Here is an 18,629-nt window from a genome sequence, read left to right as displayed (position 1 = left end):
ACTAGAATGTAACTAAATTACTAAAATATGTATTTGCAATCTGTGTCATAATCGATCTCCTTATTCACAATATGGTTATTCACAAGCTGATTCCTTGATGCTTCATATTTTGCATAATCAATTAGCAAAACCCGGTAATTGCATATTGCTAGTCGATGGTTAATCAATAAACTTCATCATCTACAATCGGTTTAAGAGATCTGTGATTATTCTTTTCTAAACAATTTTCTTTTTCCTCTGGTTCTTCAATTACAGGTAAAATTACAGAAAAACTAGTGATTGTCGATATTTTACGAGGATTCAAGTAGTAATAGCAATGTGGAAATAGGGTAATCATCATATCATATTATATTATACTATAAAAGAATTTTTTTTTTCATTGCATTCATTCGAAACTCTCATGGTTTTTCAAATTATTTCTGATAATATTATAAATTAGTAAATAATGTTATATAAATACAAAAAAAAAAATCTAACTAAACATAAAATAAATAAATAAATAAACATCTGCCTAAACTTAAAATTATAAAATCCCTTTTATTCATAAATACAAGATATAGAATCGATTATATTTACTATGCCATAAAATCCTTTCGAGATATATATATATATATATATATATATATATATATATATATATATATATATATATATATATATATATATATATATATATATATATATATATATATATATATATATATTCAACTTGTGTGTTAAATTATCCGTGTATATATTTAACTTATGTATCAAATTTGATTTATAATCAACTTGTTTATTATCCGTGTATAATCAAATGTTGAAAAATATTGAATTTTGTTTAGAAAAATAATCAAATTTGAATAATTAAATCATTTCCATAACTATATGGTTATTGAAGAGGATAGTTTTTATAAATTGTTATTAGCACTATGACTAATATACCATTTTCTAATTACCTATGGATGATTACTTAATTATTTAAACTGTTGATTAATTAAATCTAGAAAACACAAATGAATGAATATAATTCATTCTCATACTACTCACGATAAATCAATTTCTCATCGAAAATCACAACGATCAACGGTCAAAGAAAAACTTATATATTTATTATTTGGATGCACATGCACCAAATCATAACATAAAATCACTTTGTTTTTTTAGGTCATGTTTTTTTTATCAAAATGTAACATACACTTCAGATACGAACTAATCCATCACATTGTAAATCTTCATTATGGGTGGTCACGACGTGGTCGAGCCTCACCACGGCGTGATAATGTTTTCAAAAATCGTGGGATTTAAAAGACCCGTCATGGTGTGGTCATAGCTGTCGCGACGTGGCAACTTATTTTAATGAAACCTTAACTTCCGGGCATTGCGCTCTATTTAAAGAAATGAGGAGGCTAGGGTTTATTCACCCTCAGCCTCCATCACTCTCAAACTCTCAAAAACCCTAACCCTTGTGTTCTTAAAGCTCTTGGAGCTCATTTGCAAGCTTTTGGTGATTTTAAAGGAAGTAGAGGAATATTTTTTTCAAGAGACCAGCAAGCAACACTCTCCAACCTCTGAAAGCATCTTGTTGGACCTTTTGTAAGGATCTTGATCCAGTCTTTTATCTTTTCCGTGAGATCTAGAGTTATTTTGATTAATCAACTCTTTCATTAGATTTTGAGTGGCGCAATGAGATAAAGTTTGCAGATTTATGACTCTTAGGAGTCCCACTGACCTTATATCTCAAAGATCTGAGAATTTATTGTGATTTGGAAATCTTACATGAGATTTGGGTCCCTTTCTTCTTTTGACCTAGATTTGAGGAAGGATATGCATGGGGAAAGCATGTCTATAAAGTTTACATTTTTAGAGATCAATAGGACCCCTAAAAGCTTTCTAGAAACTTTCAACTTGTATATCATGTGATTGAGTACTTAAAGGATGTGTTGAACATCTTTAATGGCCTTTAGAACCTAGGTTATGAGATATTGTCTTATTAAATAAATCTGGAAACTTTATCCATTGAGACATTGGAAAGGAGTAGATTTAGGCTTTTGATCCCCTAAAAATGAGTTAAGACCAGTTTAACTTAAATTAGCCATTCAGACTGTTCCGTATGGTGTGGCACTAGGTCGCCACGACATGGCGACAAGAGGCAAGTCGACTATCTTGGGATTTTATGCCCACGACATGGCCAAGGAAGGCTATAACATAGAGGACTATTATTGTAATGCCCGTGTTTCTAGGCTAGACATTAATGACGATGTAATAGTCTAGATTAACCTTTGTAAACCGTTGTGAAATAATAAAAATATATTATTTTTTAGTGTTATGTGTTTTATGCTTAATTGTGTGACTTAAATGAATTAAGAACAAGAATAAGCGTAATAATAAAATATTAGATAAGTCTGATATCTATACATGAAGACGTAGTGGTCGTGACAAGAATTCTGAATATATAAAAAATGCCGAAATCCAAGTTATAACGAAGAAGTTATGACCTGTTGAAGTTTCACGACAGAACCGGTACGACACTGCGTGATGTAAATAGTGAATTTACGATAGAGCGATATTCAAACTTAGTGATCTAAATGAAAGTCGTAGAGTTCGTTAAACCGAGAGCGTACATAAAAAGAATATGCAAATCTGACTTTGTATGAGGAAGTTATGATTTTTCTAAGTTTCAGCTTAGCAGTATGCAGCCCGAAGTTCGGATTTGAGATCGAGTGATTTCTAGCGGAAACAATCTAAACAATAATCGAAGATCTTTTCGATAGTAGTGCAACGGTAAAAAGACAGATGAAAACGGACGACAGACTGTGGGGATGTCACAGTTAATGATGTGGACTCTGTCTTTGACCTTTAACTTTTGACCTGAGTTGACTTTTGGCCAACTCTTAGTTTTTGGGAAGTGGATTAAGAGTGTGCCTTGTATGATTGCCTAGGTGGGAGTATAGTACCCTTAATTTTTGCAGAGAGAAAAAGAGTGGTAACAGTTGAGTATCAACTTAGAGGTGAGTCTTTTCACTTTACTTGTGGGTCGAAGGCACCAATACCAGCCCGCTAGATTATGTTTGTAGAATGATAGTTGTTTACATGACAGCTGCTGATATGCATGTTTGCGCTTGTTGTCTTTGTGACTCTTGTTGGTAATATTGTATGCCTAGTTGTAGGGGATGAAATAGACCCAATACCGGTTGAAAGATATTGAAGGAGTTAAAATAGACTTAGATGGTGAAATATTTCAGGGACTTACGATTCAAAAGGGAAAGGCTCGGTATGATCACACCACATCCACCAATATTTCTGCATTTTATAACATGATTTTCCTTTTAATGCCTATTTTATACTTATCACATTTTGATGGATTTTGGAATTAATGAATGTTGTATTTTATAATTTAATTTTTTTTTTTAAATTACAAAGTGTAACACCCTATTTCGAGAAATTTTTTATTTCAGGATTGTGGACAATAAATGGATCAAGTAAAGGCCTTGGGCTTCAAGGGAATAGAGTTTAGACCATGTTGGATGTTGATAACATTGGTTATGCGATCCAAGCCCTTGATTTGTGTTGGAGTCAACGGGTACAACAGGAAAATTGATGTTTCGGACTTCTTGCATGAAATATGGATTTTTATTCGGGAAGTTTTTAGTCCAAGATACCTATATACTATTGTGGGGCTCTTCAATACATTTTTGTGGCTATAAAGATCGTCGAAAAAAAATTTGGAACGAAGAAGTTATAACCGTTTGAAGTTGGGTAGGTTTTGGACTTAGTCTAGTACGCTGGTCTAACCTAGAGTACATTGGGCGTACGCGATCAATACCCAAACCTAATTTCGTGGTTTGATGTAACACCCAAAGTTTGGAAAGCCAAGAAAAGAAAGAAAACCCCAATTTTAAAGGGAGACTCGGCGAGTCCGAGCTGGATCCGGGTCAAGGAGTAAGCGACCGACTCGGCGAGTCGGCCAAGGTGACTCGGCTAGTCTGGTATAAACGAGGAAAACCCTAATCCTGGGAGTTGTATCCTATTTAAAGAGTGTTATGTCCCTCCCTCAGCCCCCATATCACCCTAGAGAACCTGTAAACCCTTGATTTCGTGTGAGCTTCCATCATTTGAGAGAAATAGCTTGGAGGAAGGAACTTTGGGAAAGGAACTTGAAGATCACGAAGGTTGCTTCAAAGTAGGAGGTGTAGATCCGAGATCTACTTCAGTTGTGTTCATCTTGGAGGTAACAAGCTGCTATTTTCCCTCCTTTACACCTAGATCTATGTATGGGTTTTGGGCATTCTTGGCTTAAGAGTAACCATTCGAGCTAGGGGTTCAGATCTGAGGTTGCTACCTCAGATCCATGCTTATTTTGGTCTAAAATCCCGTAAAGTATTAGCTCTTGGTATATTGGTGGAGCATCGTTGTCATAAACTCTAGTTTATGGTGTATTTTGCCTAGATCTCCTTCTCTACACGTAAAGTTTGGAACTTTACATGAGGAATAGGCTTGGGAAGGGTAGATCTACAGTTTGGAGTCCATGCATGACTCAAAAGTCCTCTGCATGTAAAGGGAGTTGAATGGACTCGGCGAGTCCTTTGAGTGGACTCGACGAGTAGCATGAAGGTGTGGAGCAACTCAACGAGTGGGATGAACAGCTCGTCGAGTCAGATGAAGATTGCCTTGTACTCGGCGAGTCTGTTCTTGGACTCGGCGATTCAGGTTGCGAAACCCCAAACCCTTCGAGTCGAGACTCGAATCAGTGAGTCGGGTGGAGACTCAGTGAGTTGGACAGTTCAGGACTCAGAAATCGGTAGACTCGGCGAGTCATGGACTGACTCGGCGAGTCGAGACGTGAATGGAAGGAATCTGAACATTTTGAACTCGGCGAGTCAGTAGGGTTGACCTGGAAGGTTGACTTTGACCAGGGTTGACTTGGTTGTCTTTCGGGGGTCAGTTAGACTCAATATTGCTTTGATATTGGTAGTTCGGGGAGCAAGGGGAGCAGGAGTCCAGTAAGTTGCCGGGCAGCAGCTAGTAAGATCATCAGCAAGTTCAGCCACTGCAGGTGAGTTTCCCTTTGTGTGAATGGGTCTAAGGCCACAACGCCGGCCCATGTAGTTATGAAAAGAAGACCCGGGGTTAGCCCTAGGCACAGTATGCTAGTATGATATTCAGGACGAGGTCCAGTAATAGCGGGCGGGTGCCCAAGGATTTGTTTATACGACAGTTTATTCTTGTTGTATGTGTGATACATGTATGTGCCTGGTAGGGAGGTGAGTGTGGGCGAGGTCCCGTATCTCACCATTAGCAGAGTGTGGATGGGGTTCCATACCTCATTAGTAGCAGAACAGGGGCGAGGCCCAAACTAGAACAGGAGTGAGAGTGGGTTGGGCCCGTACCTCACTACCATTAGGAGCGTGGACGGGGTTCCATGACTCATCAGTAGCAGGACATGGGCGAAGCCCAGGATAGGCGAGGCCTTAGTACAGAACCAGTTGCATGTGTTTAGTTATATGTTGTGAAATGTTTATGTGTTATTATTTGTTGGTGGGCGAGGCCCTGTGACAGGCGAGGCCTAAGTAAAACAGATTTGTATTCGAGCGGGGCTCGAAGCCAGGCGAGGCCGTTGTAGCGGGCGAGGCCCGAGATAGCGGGCGTGGCCCAGTATGTGTAGTATGTGGTTATGCATGGTATGTGGTAGGGTGGGGAACTCACTAAGCTTCGTGCTTACGGTTTTCAGTTTTGGTTTCAGGTACTTCCGGTAGCGGAGGGAAGAGCTCGGGGTGATCGCATGGCACACACCATAGATTCGACAACCTGGGAATGTTTACTTTGATAATGAACATGTGTTTTGAAAACTTATACTCATATTATGTTTTGGAATGATGACTTTGCTTTAAGTAATGTTTTACTAAAAGAAATTTTTGGTCTTAAATTTTGGGTCGTTACATTTGACCTCTATTTAAGCTCCTTAACTTCCCCAAACTCATTTCATTCTCAGCCTCTACCTCTCCAACACCCTCCCTTGACCCCTTAACCTTAGTTTGAGCCTTGTGAGCAAAATGAAGGTGTTTTTAAATGCTTTGGAGTGTTCTTGGTGGATTTTGGATAAGAAGGAACTTTTTAGGGACCTCAGAGATTCGCTAAAACTTTTAAATAAAAAATTATGAATATAAATATAAGTTACACTAAGATAAGGTTGAGTGTAATTTAACTTACAAAGATTTCCTCGAAAAAAATTTGGAAATTGCACTTGCAAAACTCCGACCTGCTAACTATTAGATATCTGAATCTCAGGGACCTCAGAGATTCGCTAAAACTTCTAGAACAAATGGAATTTCGGACCAAAACAATAAAAAATAGAGAGAGAGAGAGAGAGAGAAAGAGAGAATATTTGAATGGAATGGGAGAGAATGAGCAACAACATCTATCTATAGGGCTGAATCTCGACCTTGCGCACCATTCACTCCAGCTACGTTGATCCTCCAGATTTCTGCCACGTATCAAAAATATGGTGGCCCATGCCCCACCTTCTAGAAGGTGAGCGTGTCGCGTCTCTTACGCGCACGTGCGAATTTCCAAATCTTCAATAATTCGTATCTTCTTCGTATGAATTCTGTTTTTGACGTTTTTTTATATCCATGTGTAGCTATCAGTGAAATCTACAACTTTCATTTAGAATACATCGGCTAATTCTCAATTTATATTTAAAACTATATTTTTCCTAAATAATCCATCTTTGAAAATGTCTAATTATCGATGTGACTGTTAATTATCTTAATATTCTTTATTTATCTAGCCATATCTTTTTGGCGTTAGAGTAGCAGTCGTTGTACCAGAAGAGAAGATGGTGAAAGTAAAAATGTTTCTTTTATAAGTATATAATGATAATGAAATGATATACATATACATATATAGATATATAGATATAGATAATGATAATGATGATTAGGCGAATGCCCGCGCGTTGCACATAAACACCTATATAGTTGAAGTATTTGCAAACATATATTTTTTTAAATATAACAATAACGTTGTTGGTAAATTTGATATAATAATTCGTATACTAAATTGATATAATATATTGATTATTTTGAATTATATGATAATATATACATCTATTATAATTGCATAATCTCAATCGTTTGAATGACTTCTACTCGTGAGTTACACATGAATAAAATAAAATATAATATGTGGTTTAATGTTATTTATAGTTATTGTTATTGTTAATTATTTTTTTTAAATTTATTTGCTTACTGTTTTAAATTCTATAATTATAATTATTTACAACGTCAAACATTATCTTTTGATTTTAAAGGTAACAATATAATCATTTATATAGAGTTCTTTTAATTGTTGTTATTATAAGTTATTTTAAACCACTTATTTAAAAATTTTTAACGATTATAAAAATATCTTTAGGAAATATTTTAGTTAAATTGATATTACAATTTAGTTTTTATATTTATCACTACAATTTATCACTTTGAACTATTTACAAAATATTCTTTGGTTTTTTAAGTGGAACTGAAATTTATATTTAAGTTGACACTTTAATGTTATATTTAAATTAACGATTTAAGTATTTTGTCAAAACTGTTCAAAAGTTGTAGCTTTAAACTGATAATGGTTTACATACAACAACATTTTAAATCTAATAAATTATATATAATATTTTAAAAGTTGAAAAACATAACTTTATAAGTCGAAGTAAAGATATTATTTTAATATTGTAATTTAGTTTATATATGATTATATTTTAGGTTAATTTGCTATATATATATATATATATATATATATATATATATATATATATATATATATATATATATATATATATATATATATATATATATATATATATAACCTTATTAACCAACTTATGATTATTAATTTTTTGAAGTGTAAGATTTTCCAAAATTATCTAAAGTTTTTTTTAACTACAAATCTATTTAATTATCATCGTACAATTAGTGAGATGGCAAACGGGCAACAAGTTACGACGCTAAGCCTTTTTGTATGGCAAAGTTAATTCTTTTAAAGACTGCATCCAAAAATTTAGGGGATACAACATTACTATGCATGATCTGTTGTACTTTATTAAGAAGCTCTACCGCACCCTACGCGAGGAAACCAAACGTATAAAATGCAAATGATATGAACACGTGTTGATGTTTCATGCACGATTTTTCATGTTTGGTGATTTTGCCTGTAGTTGCTTTTAAAGCAGTCTGTCCCGCCATTAAACCCCCAACTCTCAAGCCCACGAGAAGGGATAACCCTATAAGGTAATTTCTAATGAATGTGGTGACAGGAAAAATGTTTTCTTTATAAGTATATATAGATTAGGCGAATATTCGCACGTTGTGCAAAATAAAATTAAAACTTTTGGTAATCTTATGTTATTAAAAATATTTATATCATTTATATTAACTATAAAATAATAATTATTACATTTAGTTTGTATAAAATTGTAATTAATTTGAATAATAGATAAATAACGCTTATTAAATAATATCATTTAATGGTCTTCACTCATGTTTTACGTGTGTATAACATTAATTATATTTGTCAACTAATTTACTTTACTACTGTACTTCTATGATTTATTAATTTTTTTAAAAAAAATTGATGTTGTTTTAATTTCATCATGATGATTATTTAAATTATCAATAGCTGTTTGTAATCTAACATAATTTAATTTCTAAGTTTCTATTATTTTTAACTATTATTATTATAAATTAATTTAAAAACAACTGAATTGAATTTTAATTATTATAAAATATAGTTTTCAGGCTCCTTTTAGTTAATTCGATTTAAGTTTTTTATATTTATTATATTTAATGTTTTCCTTTTAACTATGTTAAAAATATATATATTGAATTTTTTTTTTAAAAACATTATTTGATATTTTAATTTAGGTTTTAAAAATATATTGAAGTTAACAAATTAAGTATATCATATTAATAATTCACAAACTCTTCCAACTATGATAATGTTTACAACTAATAATATATTTAAGTTAATAAATTAAGTATATTATATGAAAATATGAAGAGTTTGGAGTTTTAAATGAATGTGGTGAAAGAAAAAAAATGTTTCCTTTATAATATAGTATGACTAGGCGAATGCATGCGCGTTGCGAAGAATACAACAACATATTTGAAATATTTACATATATATGTTTTTTAAATATATCAATAATGTTATTAGTTCTTATATGATAAATCTTATAATAAGTTTGTGTAAACATTGTTTGTTTTGAGTTATATGATAGTGTAGACATCTTTTAAAATTTTATAATCTCTATGTCTTAATGTCTCTACATACGGGTTACCCATGAATAAAATTAAATATAATATATGATTTAATGATATTTGTTAGTTGATTTTAAAAAGTTTATTTGCTTAAGATTTTAATTTCTATAACTGTAACTATTTAAAACATTAAAAATTGTTTTTTCTAATGGTAACCACATAATTTTTTAATATATAATGTTACTTTTAATTATTGTTTTTGTAAGTATTTTAAAATAACGTATATTTAATTTGGTTTCAGAAATTTAATGTAACACACATAAAAATCAAGCCAATTTAAAACTTTTTCAATCATCCAAAATCCATTAATTGTAAAAAAAATGTTTTCAAAATAGTTTAATATCAGAGTATCCCAGAAACCATAAGTCCAAAACACGAGTATGTGTACGGTCACGCCTTTGCCTTGCCGAGTTATCTGAAGCACCTGAAACAATAAACCGAAACCGTAAGCACAAAGCTTAGCGAGTTCCCCCAAAATACCCGTACATACAACAATACACATATAATCACAAACAACATACTATAGGTCTAATCAACCATCAGGTTGGAATACCCTAGACCCTCAACGATCGGGTTGGAATGCCAACATACATATAACGGGTCCAGTCATCCTCGGGATGGAATACCCTCGGCCCACAACCATCGGGTTGGAATCTCCACATACTACGAGTCCAATCATCCTCGGGATGGAATACTCATGGCCCACAACCATCAGGTTGGAATGCCTAGGTCTGTTGACTCTCGTACAAAGCAGATAAGCCTCAACCACTAATCAAATATGTGCACATATATCAGCTAATCACATAACAATCTATAGACAGACAGACCGATCTAACAGATTATAACAGCATAGTAACATCCTATCTACCAGGATACTGATCTAACGGATCATATCAACATATACCATCCTATCTATCAGGATACTGATCTGACGGATCATAGCAACATATAACATCCGATCTACCAGGATATTGATCTAACGGATCATAGCAACATATAACATCCTCTCTACCAGGATATTGATCTAACGGATCATAGCAACATATAACATCCTATCTACCAGGATACTGATCTAACGGATCATACAATACTCGAGCATAACAACATATCAGGATAGAAATCCAAAAGGGTCGGCCTTAGTGCCTTAGACCCTTGAGTATAGTGAGGAAAGCTCACCTCACACTGCTAAAGTCCCGTGGATAAAACTTCAACTGCTGGTTGATAGATTCCTGAGCTGTCAACATCAAACAACCCCCGATTAATAATTAGGTTCCAAGCCCAAGGTCCAACACACACTCCAAGGCCCAATAGTCAACCAATGGACTACAACCCAACATATGGCCCAATTTTCCAAATTGGGCTCAGACCTTTACATGGTCTTTCATTAAGGCCCATCTAGTTATTCTAGTCCAAACTCTTGTTATTCCCATGACCCAATATCACATAATCATAAAGGTCTAATTATGGCCCATCTGTGGCCTAATTTTCCAAATTTGGCCCAAGTCCCTCACATGGGCCTTACCTTAAGGCCCATCCATATATTTTAGTTCTTTTACTTGTTCTTCGATAACATATCAATAACCCAACCACCAAGGCCCAATAGAAAGGCCCAACTTAAGGCGCAAGTGAAAATAGAGTTTTCACATAAAATGATGATTAGGGTTAAGTGTTCCTACTTAACCCATTAAGGACTTACTCCATTAAGTCCAATATTGCCTTAGGTTAATTTGCACACGATTATTAATTAATATTTTAAGTTTAATAAATAATTCTCGATCAATCCCGATAAATCCCAAAATTAGGGTTTCAAGGCATTAGGGTTTCCAGCCCAAATACTAGCCCAATAATCAAATGGTTGGGCTTTTAGATCAATTAGGGCTTTATTGGGCCCATCAAGGTTTCATTAGTCGGACACCACCCACTACCACCTCGGGTAGTGGTGGCCAATAGTGGCTCACGACGGCGGCCACCACCTCATGGTGGTGGTTAGGGTTCTTGTCCAATCGTGTCTAAGTATCCCCAAAAGCAATCCAAACACATGCAAAGCACACTGCCACCCAGCACGGCGGCCGGTGGCGGTAGCTACCACCCTATGGTGGTGGTTTTTTTAGCTTTCTTGATTATTCCTACCTTATTATAGTTTTACAATAAAAATATCAATTAACACACACACACGATCTATCATTGTCGTCGGTAATGAAAGAGTGGCATGAGACATGTTCGCCAGCAGCAAGGTCCGCCGGTGACCTTGGTTGATCGGAGTAACAAGATTAGCGGCTGGATGATGGAGAAGAAGAAGGTGGCGGCGGTTGAAGGTGAGAGGGAGGTATAAGGGTGGCGGCTGCACCTTTCTCTTAGGTTTAGGGTTAGGACGAGACTATACAACAGTTAAATACCCCGCTCCTTCAAACTTTTCCCCATAATGATACCTTTAGTCCCTCACTCCCCTTTTCTTTCAATTTAAATCCTTAATTTACCATTTAAACCCCTCCATCTAAAAATCCTTGCAAATCAAGTTCGAAATATTTACCAAGCAACCCCTCCTTGACAAATTCTCTTCAACTTAGGTACGTAATTTACCCTTTTAACCCCAGACATCAAAACCCTTTACAAATTGAGTCAGAAATTTATACTTTAACCCCTCAAATAATCTAACTTATGATATTTGGCTTCCTGAAACCAACACCTTCTATATAATTATTAATTTTAGGGCTACTATACATTCATTAATTAATTTATTTATTTAATAAACAGGGTATTACATTTATATTTTGAAAAATTTATTTGATGAATATAGTTAGTTTCTTTGATTGTAATTATTTACAACAACAAACACTGTTGTTTTTAAAGATAACATTATAATTTTTTATATATTATTAATTTTAATTGTTTTTATTATAAGTTATTTTTAAGCTATTTATTTGAAATTTCTTAACGACTATAAAAAATATCTTCATGATTTTTTTTTGTTAATTTAGGATTGCAATTTAGGTTTAACACTATAATTTATAACTTTTAACTATTTAGAAAATAGTATCTCGAATTTTTTCAAGTTTTACTGAAATTTTGATTTAAGGTAATCGTTTAACATTATATTGAAATTAATAATTTAACTATTTTGCATAAAACCAAAAAACTATACAAAATTTGTGACTTTAAAATGACAATTGCTCACATACAACAACATATCTAAACTAATATATTAACTATAATATGTTACAAAATAAAAGTCATAATTTTATAAATAGAAAGAAAAATATTATTTTGATATTAAAATTTAGTTTATATAATATTACACTTTAGGTTAGATATTTATTTAATCTTATTAACCAATTTATAATCATTATTAGAAAGAAATTAAAAATTTATGGGAGTTTCAAATGAATGTGGAGAAAGGAAAAATGCTTAATTTATAAGTATACTAGGTGAATGGTGGCACATTGTGCAGAAACGCCTATATAGTTGAAGCATTTACAAATATATGTTTTTTTAAATATAACAATGATGTTGATATTAAATTTGATATAATAATTCATATACTAAATTGATATAATATATTGATTATTTTGGATTATATGATAATACATCTACTATAACAACATAATCTCAATCGTTTGAATGATTTCTATCCATGAGTTACACATGAATATAATTAAATAAAATATATGACTTAATGTTATTTATAGTTTTTGTTATTGTTAATTAATTTTTTAAAATTGATTTGCTTAATGTTTTAACTTCTATTATTATAATAATTTAAAACATCAAATATTTTTTTTATTTTAAAGGTAACAATATAATCATCTATATAGAGTTACGTTTAACTATTATTATTGTATGTTGTTTTAAAATAATTATTTGAAAAACTTTTAACGATTATAAAAATATATTTAGGAGATAGTTTAGTTAAATTGAGATTGCAATTTAGTTTGTATTTATCATTATAATTTATCACTTTTAACTATTTACAAAATATTCTTTGGTTTTTTAAATGGACTGAAATTTATATATAAGTTGACACTGTAATGTTATATTTAAATTAATAATTTAAGTATTTTGTTCAAACTGTTCAAAAAGTTTTAGCTTTAAACTTATAATGGTTTACATACAACAATATTTTTTAATTTAATAAATTAAGTCTAATATGTTTAAAGTTAAAGACATAACTTTATAAGTAGAAGTAAATATATTATTTTAAAATTGAAATTTAGTTTATTTATGATTACACTTTAGGTTTGATTTTTATTTAACATTATTAACCAACGTATATTCATGATTAGAAAGATATTACAATTTATCACTTTTAACTATTTACAAAATATTTTTTTTTTGGGGTTGTTTAAGTTAAACTAAAATTTATATTTAAGTCGACCGTGTAATGTTATATTTAAATTAATAGTTTAAGTATATTATACAAATTATTCCAAAATTATATCTCTAAAATGATAATGGTTTACATCCAACAATATATTAAACCAGTAAAGTAAGTAATAATATGTTAAAAGTTAAAAAACATAACTTTATAAGTAGAAGTAAATATATTATTTTAATATTGAAATTTAGTTTATATATGATTACACTTTAGATTTGATATTTATTAACTTTACTAATCAACTTATAATTATTATTAAAAATAAATTGAAAAGTCATGGGAGTTTCAAATGAATATGGTAAAAGGAACTCGTACATTGCGCAACGTAAGTTAAAAATATATTGTTAAAATATTAAAAAAAATATATGTTTAAAATGTTTTGTTATTGACATTAAAATTAAGATAATATTTTTACACACACACACACACACACATATATATATATATATATATATATATATATATATATATATATATATATATATTATAATCTCAATTATTTTAAAAAATAATATTCATTGACATCAACTCACCTTCCTTATATATAGAATTAAATATAATTATTCATTTAGTATTATTTTTAACAATTATTATGATCAATTAATTATTATTTTACTTATACGATCATTTTTTAATTTTAATAATGATGAAAATTTAAAATGCAATTTATTTGTAGCTAAATGTAATTTATAATTTGATGTTATTATCATTTAAAATCATTATTCATTAATTTTAAATAAAAAATACTTTTAAGAAACACTTAATATTATTATTAAAATGTGAAACATACATTAATAATAAAGTGATAAGATGGATAATATGCATTTCAAAAGAGATTTACATGGATAATATGACATATCCATGATTTTTATAATTTGATTTTATTATTAATATATATATATATATATATATATATATATATATATATATATATATATATATATATTAAAGTCTTGATAAATTTCAACAGTAAACACCAATCTTTTTTGTCAATTTCAGCCCTTCTACTTAGATTACTCATTTCTGTCATTCATGGTCCCTATACTTTGCTTCTTCTGCATTTTTAATTTTTTATCCTTCAGTAAACTACATTAGGAGTTGGCAGATCTAGCCCACTTCTTTTGTTAAAATACAATTTTCCCCTGTAACCTTCATTGGTATTTAAATCTATCTCCAAGTCATTTTACACGTGTTGCTTCTCCTTTGCTTCACCGTTTTTTAACCAATCGAATTCCGATTTCTGTAATTCTTCTTCACCTTATCTCCACACTCAACACGTGTTGCTTCTCTTCTCTTTCGAAACCCACCACCATCACTTCGCAACCCACCACCATCATCACATCAGGTTTAATTTTGGATTGATTAAAGTCCAAAATCCTGATTTTCGAACGTCGGTTTCAAATGTTACAGGCTACTAATCCCTGTTTCATATCGTTTTACTGTTAGGGCTAATCAATTTCTCCTTGTCAAATCGACAAATACATATCGATTGAATTCATCATTCATGGAAATATAAACCGATTTAGATCAACCCGAGAGTGATTTTGTTTGATTCTTAATAAAAAAAAAATGGCTCGACTCGGTGAACTAATGGCTCTGTTTTTGCAGGAAAGTGAAGAGACAGAAAGGAGTACGAGAATGATCGTCGGCCTTCTAAGGGAGAACGATGGACGGCAACGATAGGTTCCGATGACGGAAGAGTCTTCAAGAGCGATTAGAATTAAACAGTATGGTCGTTTGTTGATCTGCTTAGGGCATCAGAATCGAACCTTCCACCATGAACACCCGGGCCGGCGATGATAACGACGTCATTGACTCGATCCATCAAAGAGATGTCATAGACGTCAATTTAACACCGCCGGACACCAACTACGATCCCGATCTGGTACCCTCCTGAGTTCGGTAAGGATCTTTTACCCAAACACCTCATCGGTAGTCACTTTGTTTTAATTTCGTTCTATTTTGACTTTTAATTAGGGCTTACTGAATATTTGCTTTTTAATTGCAGACCATTCGAAGATCGATTAAGATGTGTTCTTTTTTCTCATAATCTTCCTATGCTCTCTATAATCTTGGTTTTTTTGGTTTCTATGCCTTAGGTTAGTTCTGATTTTGACTGCTCAGTCGTTCGATCTTCGAATTGGGATTGGAAAGAGCAGTTTTGGAAGAAATAATCAAAGTAGTTTCGTCGATTTCTTTCTTTGGCATGCTGAACTTTCTTTTGATTTCTCTGTGTTCGTATGGATTTGTTTCCACAGAAAAAAGAAAAACGATGGGCTGACAGATTGAGAAAGAGATGACAGAATCAATCGAGGGTGGTTTAGAGTTTGATGTGAGTTTGCTGAAACAGAGGGTCGGCATATGAAAGAAGGATACAAATTGAAGCATCTGATCGTTTAATTTGACAATGCCTGACCTTTTTATTGCCAGGTTTGGGATTTTTCTGTCCTAATTTGTAATAATCTAATTTTGCATAACTGTACATTTTACAATTTTCCTTCATCCTTATTGCTTTCTTCTTTGTTTCTTTTCACTTTCACCCTTCAAATGCTTTTTACCCAGGTTATTGTGACAACACAAATCCTCTCCTATGTTTTGTCATGTATACTTTGTATTTGTTGTTTTGGCTTTTCAGATTGATGATCTATAAAAGATCAGAAAGGTGCTTTGTTGCAATATGTATGTTTTAATTTATGTCAACAAGCTTTTCGTAACAATATTCAGTTTCAGTGTATTATGACATTGCATAAGATGAACCGAATCGTTCATATTTTATCTACCGTAAGGTGAAAGAATATCATGATGAAAAGACTTGGATCACAAACGAAATTATTCACAATCCTGCTATTAATAAGGTATTATTATGATTGATTTCTATATTGTCTGTATCTTTATTTTAATATGCGGTGTGAATTTTTCTTTAAACTAGATTTCTGTAATGCTAGAGATAAGAAGCAATTGTTGGAGATTAAGCTGATACTTTTGGAAAGGGGAATATTTAGATAGGTCAAAACTTTGAATAATCCTCTTTTTTATCATATGGTTCATTTTACTTATTTTAGCTTTTCATATTGGTTACATTAGTTTATTTTTTAAGTTAATTTGATGTTGTTTGGTTTATAGATGATGTCCTTTTCTCCTTAACACATGTTCTCTATTTGACACCTAATGTGTTCATCCTTTTATGTTTATGTACTCAACTTTAAATCCTTACTAATCGATCATCATATGAAAAAGACAAGTTTACCCTTTTAGCAAAATTATGAGAAACAATTGTAGTCAGAGCTCGAAGATGAAAAGTTCTTACTATGGACTCTCAATTTGAGGTAAATCAAGCAACGACCCTATTGTGTTCTTATTTTTTACATATAGAGCAATCTCAATCAACGGTCTTTTTTCTTTCTTTTTCTATTTTCTTTCATAATTTCCATTTTTTCCATACATTGTATTCTTATTTTTTAACATTTTTTGGATTTAATAGGTAAAACCGAAATAATTGGCTGATGTGAAATGGTTTTTCTTTTTAGTGAGACAAAATAGCAACATAATTTCATTGAAATGTTTATTATACCATCTTACTTTCAGTTTTTTATATTGCAATCGTCTTAATAAGAAAAGAAATATTAAAATAGAATGCTATAATTGGACAGAATTTTCATAGCCATTGCTAAATTTAATATTCGAGAGGTAATACTTTACTTTTTTTTAATAGGTGGTGAAGGTAAGGTGACAAATTGTGTGGAGTGAAGCAGATTTGCAGGCAATAGAGAAGAAGAGCTAAAGATGTTGTGGAGTTTACATATGAAAGCCATGCTCCTCAAGAACCCAACTGCTAGAAAATGTGTTTGCTACCACCTCTAGAAATCGAATTTCAGTTTGACTTATCGTGTTCTTCTGTCTACTACTGGAGCATACATACACATACAAAGGAGACGGACCCCTATAACGGATCCTCTTCCAATCCTTTTGGCTCTTACAATAAAAAGGGTTTTGGTGGTGTTGATGGTATAAATGAAACATCTAACCCCCGCAACGCGGGGGCCACTTCACTAGTTTATAATTATTTTTCATTAATTTTAAAACCAATATTAATAAGTGAAAGAAACTTTTAAAAAAACATTTATTATTATAATTAAAATGTTAAACATATACTAAAGTATAAAGTGATAAGATAGACAATTTGCATTTCAAAAGAGGTTTACGTGGATACTATGGATAATATGACATATCTATGATTTTTAGTTAATTATTGCTTTGAAGCAACACGAACATACAAACATGTATACAATAGTTAATTAAATATTATATATATCACCTTCCATAACATATGATCGATAACATGAATCTAATCTAATTTATATTAAACTTTCAACCACAACATACGATGAGATTCTTAAAAGAATACTTAAAACCAAGAAAATACAAAAAAGAATTACTATGTAACAAACTTACAAATTAAAAACTTCAACATAATAACGTGGCTCGAAAAATGGTCCAAAACCCTCAAACCAACACAAAACTTTAAACTTGTTTTCTTTGTGAATTTTATATATGATTTGTTTTTGTGTGTCTATTCAAAGATATTGACTTTTTTATATTAGACTATCCATTAATTGTTTATTAAATATACTATATGAGTTATAAAATATTTGAATTGTTAATCATTATTACGAGACTTTTGAGTGGTATTCATTAAAATAGGAGGTGTCAAATGCATAGGGTGTTTGTAAATTTTTGTGGGGGTTTCAAATTCATGGGGTTTAAGGAAAAATGTCTCATTTATAAGTATAGTATGATATGATGATATGGATATAGATATAGATATTTTTGATTTTAAGAAGAAACTTAAGGTTTTTTTGGATAAATCTATCACGAACCCCACTCTGATACCTTTTTAATTCTTCACATCTCTTTCTCTCTCTCTCTCTCTCTCTCTCTCTCTCTCTCTGGATAGTGAAAAACTTATA

The 18,629-nt window shown here is 31.6% G+C and overlaps 1 long non-coding RNA gene across 2 annotated transcripts; it reads left to right on the top strand.

The window, feature by feature from the left end:
• The first annotated feature begins 14,882 nt into the window (after window positions 1-14,882).
• LOC145029689 (uncharacterized) lies at window positions 14,883-18,374 on the top strand. Of its 2 annotated transcripts, none has more exons than XR_013676570.1 (3): window positions 14,883-15,007; window positions 15,271-16,988; window positions 17,375-18,374. It is a non-coding gene; the product is annotated as an uncharacterized LOC145029689 (long non-coding RNA). The 2 variants fall into 2 exon arrangements; XR_013676569.1 differs by having other exon boundaries at window positions 14,886-15,564; window positions 15,671-16,988.
• The last annotated feature ends 255 nt before the right edge of the window (window positions 18,375-18,629 follow it).

The sequence above is a fragment of the Lactuca saligna genome, chromosome 1, assembly GCF_052625555.1.
Source record: "Lactuca saligna cultivar CGN05327 chromosome 1, ASM5262555v1, whole genome shotgun sequence".
NCBI classification, from domain to species: Eukaryota; Viridiplantae; Streptophyta; class Magnoliopsida; order Asterales; family Asteraceae; genus Lactuca; species Lactuca saligna.
The sequence above is the reverse complement of the archived record's forward strand: the minus strand, read 5'-3'. Positions and strand labels throughout refer to the sequence as shown.